The 6,000-nt window shown below is 38.6% G+C and overlaps 1 protein-coding gene across 4 annotated transcripts in view; it reads left to right on the forward strand.

The window, feature by feature from the left end:
* hmg20b (high mobility group 20B) overlaps positions 1 to 3,711 on the forward strand; it is a 44,561-nt gene extending 40,850 nt beyond the window's left edge. For 2 of the 4 annotated variants that reach the window (XM_043721132.1, XM_043721129.1), the window contains exon 11: positions 2,335 to 3,711. The gene's annotated coding sequence lies outside the window, so the exon portion shown is untranslated. The remainder of the gene's footprint in view (positions 1 to 2,334) is intronic. The other 2 variants (XM_043721130.1, XM_043721131.1) reach the window with 2 other exon arrangements.
* The last annotated feature ends 2,289 nt before the right edge of the window (positions 3,712 to 6,000 follow it).

Raw genomic sequence — 6,000 nt, forward strand, 5'->3', positions numbered from 1 at the left:
CATTTTCCGTCTGTCCCTTTACCAGAGAATATCTGCCTCAATCAGCTTTTGAAAGTTCTTGCCTAAACTGTCAAAATTAACCTTGCTCTAATTTAGAACTTCAACTTCTAGATCTGGTCTATCCTTTTCTATCATTATTTTAAAACGAATAGAATTATGGTCATTGGCCCCAAAGTGCTTCCCCACTGACACCTCAGTCACCTGCCCTGTCTGATTTCCCAAGAGTAGGTCAAGTTTTGGACCTTCTCTAGTAGATGCATCACATACTGAATTAGAATGTTTTCTTGTAAGCACTTAACAAATTCCTCTCCATCTAAACCCTTAGCATTATGGCAGTTCCAGTCTATGTTTGGAACGTTAAAATCCCCTACCAAAACCACACTATTATTCTTACAGATAGCTGAGGTCTCCTTTACAAATTTGTTTCTCAATTTCCCTCTGACTATTAGGGGGTCTATAATACAATCCCAATAAAGTGATCATCCCTTTCTTATTTCTCCGTTCCACCCAAATAACTTGCCTCCCTGGATGTATTTCCAGTAATATCCTCCCTCAGTACAGCTGTAAAGTTATCCCTGATCAAAAATGCCATTCCCCACTCCCCTTCCTCTCTTGCTTCCCTTTCTATCCTTCCTATAGCATATGTATCTTGGAATATTAAGCTGCCAGTCCTGTTCCATCCCTGAGCCATGTTTTTGTAATTATTATCATATCCCAGTCTCATGTTCCGAACCATGCCCTGAGTTCATCTGCCTTTCCTGTTAGGCCTCTTGCATTTAAGTAAATGTAGTTTAATTTCAGCCCTACCTTGTTCTCTGCTTTGTCCCTGCTTACCCTGACTGACTGCCCTGACTGACTGATTCACTCCTTTTCCCAATTGTATCAGTCTCAGATTGATCTCTTTCCTCACTATCCGCCTTACTAGTTTAAATCCTCCTGAACAGCTCTAGCAAATCACCCTCCCAGTATACTCGTCTCCTTCCGATTCCGGTGCAATCCATTCTTCTTGTACAGGTCACTTCTATCCCAGAAGAGATTCCAATGACCCAAAAATCTGACCCCTTCTCCCTTACGCCAGCTCCTCAGCCACTCGTTCATTCATTTGCGCTGTCCTCCTATTCCTACTCTCACCAATTCATAGCACTGGGAGTAATCCAGGTATTAATACTGGATGTAGGTTTGCTCGCTGAGCTGGAAGGTGAAAACGAACCTTCCAGCTCAGCGAGCAAACCTACATCCAGAACCTCAACGTGAGCTACAATTCTTCTCAAAACTTGCTAGGTATTAATACCCTTAAGGACCTCTCCTTTTTTTTTCAAATTCTTGTCTAACTTTCTATATTCTGCCTTCATCCTTTTCCGTTCCTATGTTGTTGGATGCATTGAAATCAATGATCTCCTATTCATCCCTCTCCCCTTTGCAAACATTCTGCATTCTCTCTGAGACATCCTGGATCCTGGCACTAGGGAGGCAGCACGCCATTCTGATTTTTCACTGGCTGCAGAAACATCTGTCTGTGCCCCTCACTATAGAGTCCTCTATCCCCTATTGATCACTTGGAACCCGACACACCGTACATTACCTTAGAGCAAGTCTCAATACCAGAAACTTGACTGTCCGTGCTACATTCCCCTGAGAGTCCAGTATCCCCTACGTTTTCCAAAACAGTGTACTTGTTTGAAATGGGGATAGCCGCAGAAGCCTCTTGCACTATCTGCCTAACTCTCCTTCCTTTCCTGGAGTTAACTCATCTATGTGACTGGCTCTGCGTCTTTTCTCCATTCTTGTAACTGCCATCCATCACACCTTCTGGCTGTTGTAAATTCCTCATTGCCTCTAACTGTCGCTCCAACAGATCCATTCAATCTATGCGACCAAAGTATTTCTGCAGACATAATCCTCAATATCATTTAAACTCTCCCTAAACTCCCACTTCCTACAAGAAGAGCACATCACTCTGCTAAAGGCCATCTTTGCTCCTTCACGATCTACAGACCCAGAAAATAGCACTGCCTTTTTGTTCTAAAAAACGTGCACTTGCAGCAAAGTTACACATTAAATGCTATGCACATATCTGTTCCTGTGCTGTGAGTTCTCCCATACAGGTTCCTCCAAGATCAGTTGTAAATTTCGCTCTTAAGTTTTCCTAAATGCACTCTGATGTCCAGAGATACATGAATTCAAACAGCAAAGGTAGTAAATGCACAGATCATTGCTGTGTCAGTTACTAGCGTAGGCTTCATTCTCTGTCTCCTTCACTGACCATTTACTGCCTTTTTTTCTGTCCTTCTCACTTTTAAAACTGCTGTTGTTTTGATTTTTCTTCCTCCAAAGTTCCAAAACAATGCAACAGCATATAAAATAGTAATTGCCGCTCCTGGAATTTGAGGAAATCACCTCCAACACCTAAAATACCTCAAAAAGAAGCAACTCTTCCAGCCACAGGTTTTTTCCCGTCCTCCATCTTGGATAGAAGATAATGTACAATTAAAGTATTGGATTGTGTGAATTTCTTTTGGAATCTAAAATATGGTGAGGAATTAGAAATTCTATTGCATTTTCTTTAGTTAAGATTACATTCCATAGAATGTAAGGGAATATGTATAGTACAAGACCTGGGGAACATATCTTCTCAAACAAATAATTTCACTATAGAATTTCTTGTTTGCATTTGGTATGAAAATACTGCAGTTTTTTTAAGTTAGCTACACACAGGTAGAAAATTGTAAATATTTTTGTGCTTGGTACTAATCAAAATTGATTCATTTAATATCTGCATGATACACATTTTAATTACATTAATTCAAAAAAATTACTTGAGGTGAGATTAAAGTATTGGTAATGAATTCACAATAGGTAAATAGAATTATTTTTTACGTATTCATGTTTTCATGACACTTAGCTATGATGGCAAAATCCCATTGAGTACTGCTGTTCATATAAACCCAATAAGAATTGTACAGTAAAATCAATACTCGAATTAATATATTCACATTACGTCTGCTCTCATTTATTTAAAGTGACAATTTTTCCTTATTCTTTCCAAACACACTCAACCTGAACAGCAATATTGTTAACGTCTTATTTGTCTTATTGTCCAGGTTGTCAGGTCCCCTCTGACGCTGGGGTAAATAGAAAAGAACAATAGAAACCGAAATAAGCATGTACGTTGCCTCGTGTGTCAATAAAAGCAGAGTAAACCTTGAAGTTGAAAACTACTACTCTAAATTGGGTGATATAGTGCTATTCATTCTTGTGATAGTATTTATTTTACATAAATATAAACATGTACTATAAGATCATTTGTGAGCACTTTTTCATTTGAAATGATATTCATAACTGACAAATATATACTGACATCCTGTGTTAGTGGTAAGAATGATGTTTGTGTTCTATATTGTAATACGAACGAAAGAAAACGAAGATCACATACTGAGCAAGTGATCTTGCTGCTTTCTCTGCTTTTTAATCTGGGTTAAGTTCTGTCCACCAATTTCAAAGCATCGTTGAGAAACGAGAGAACCGCTTGTATTGACATTTGGGTGCATGCAGTAAATTCAGCAAGGGAGGTCGGTTAAATGTGTTTAAAAGCGCATGCTATCTGCCTTAGAAATGTGGTGTTTTAGGTTTAAATGTTAATTTAGTTCTGTAAGTTGCAACAGTTACAAGAGTGACTTTCTTTTGTCTCTGTAAATAAAAAAGATGAAAGTCCTCGAGACCTTTTTTTTTTAAAAGCTACCTTTTCCACTCATGCTTCCGTGACTTCCACTCTTTTATCAGCCCCATTTTTCTTTTGAAAATGTTGTTTTCTCCGATTATAGGCAGGTGTGCAGCTGCAGGGCCTGATAACCTAACGTTCAGGAACTCTTAATTTTGCAGTTCCTACTCTGGTAACCTTCCAACCAATTGTTGCAGTCCCACCAGCACTCTCTGTCTGAGATCAGTTCAACACCTGAGGGGAGGGTGCTCCTTGTTTTCAAAGACTAAAATCAAAGCGGGTGGAATGGGAGCACTGGAACAAGTAGAATTATGGACAGGTTGCAACTTCTTTTGTTATTTATTTTATTTTTAACATGGAAAATCTTAACTTTTATAACTAATGCTATATTAAGGGGAATCCAGTAAACAGATCAGAGCGATGGGGATGGAAGGAGATGCATGTGGCAGATTACTACTAATGTAGATCAGTTGGGCTGGATGGCCAACTGTGTGAATTCTGCAACAGAACTAGAATCAAATCTCAAGTCTTCTGCTTCAGTGCAGTACACCAGTATTTTCACGCCCACCCTTCAGAACCGAAACTAAATTTAAAATGTTGTGGTTAAAGGATGGGCGCAACAAATAATTGACAGAAAAATTGTTGAGATATATTAAGCCAGATTAATACAAAGTTAAAAATCATACAACACCAGGTTATAGTCCAACAGGTTTAATTGGAAGCACACTAGCTTTCGGAGCGACGCTCCTTCATCAGGTGATTGTGGAGGGCTCGATCGTAACACAGAATTTATAGCAAAAGTTTGCAGTGTGATGTAACTGAAATTATACATTGAAAAATTGATTGTCTGTTGAGCCTTTCATCTGTTAGAATACAGTGATAGTTTCACTTCTTTCATCTAACAGATGAAAGGCTCAACAGATAATCAATTTTTCAATGTATAATTTCAGTTACATCACACTGCAAACTTTTGCTATAAATTCTGTGTTACGATCGAGCCCTCCACAATCACCTGATGAAGGAGCGTCGCTCCGAAAGCTAGTGTGCTTCCAATTAAACCTGTTGGACTATAACCTGGTGTTGTATGATTTTTAACTTTGTACACCCCAGTCCAACACCGGCATCTCCAAATCATATTAATACAATGGGAGTAGTTAAAGAAAGCTATTTTGTGGCATTTTAAAAAAAAGTCTTTTGGGGATGGTGTTTTTTGAGCAAAATCACTCCCAAGAAGAATTGACTTGAAGATGCTCCTACGCTGAGTGTGGTCCAGATGCAGAAATGAGACGGTAATAACACATTAATCATAGGAGAACTGACTGAACAGATCAAATTAGCGAAAATTTGAAGGATAAATTGATAGGATAAATTTATAAATTCATCTTGTTCTTCCAAACACTGATACACAAACAGCTGTTATGATAAAGTTAAAAATAGATCTTTAATAAGATCTTGCATTTCATAAAGATCATAAAGATTTCATATATAAGATTGAATGCTTATATATGTCCCACTCCATGACTTGAGGAATGGTGTTTATTTTTATTGAGCTGAGGCTTCTCAATTTAGTATCAGTGATTGTATGTATCACTTTTTACATTCGTACTAATACTGGAAAATAGTGAAAACTAAAAGAACTGCCAATAGTATAAATCAGAAACAAAAACAGAAATTGCTGGAAAACCATAGCAGGTCTGGAAGCATCTGCGAAGAGAAATCAGAGTTAACGTTTCGGGTCTGGTAAAGAGTCACCGGATCTGAAACATTAACTCTGATTTCTCTTCACAGATGCTTCCAGACCTACTGAGCTTTTCCAGCAATTTCAGTTTTATATTGGAATCTTGTGGTTCACTCTAAATACTTGTATGAGCTTGCAATGTAAAACTGGTGTATGGAATGTAGAAGTTGAACTATACAACATCAAAGATACCCAAAAGGACATCGGAATAACCATACAGAGCCAGCAATTCACTCTTGAATCCCTTTTTTCATCATTTTGGTTACATTGCTGTATCAAGCTTTGTGGCATGCATACTACCATTGTGTCCACTATCACTGTAGTTACTTCCTTTTTAATATCTTAGGATACTTAAGTGGGAGATGGCTAGGGGCAGGGTGACGCTAGGCACACCAACACAAGATGGCCGCTAAGCCATAAGTTGGCCACTTGACACACAAGATGGCTGCCGGACCACAATATGGAGAGAGACAGCAGAGCAAACACAGACACTGCCTGGGGCCACCAGAATGCCAGCACAATGCACTCTCAAACTAGTTGATTA

This window comes from Chiloscyllium plagiosum, chromosome 31 (assembly GCF_004010195.1).
Source record: "Chiloscyllium plagiosum isolate BGI_BamShark_2017 chromosome 31, ASM401019v2, whole genome shotgun sequence".
Taxonomy (NCBI): Eukaryota; Metazoa; Chordata; class Chondrichthyes; order Orectolobiformes; family Hemiscylliidae; genus Chiloscyllium; species Chiloscyllium plagiosum.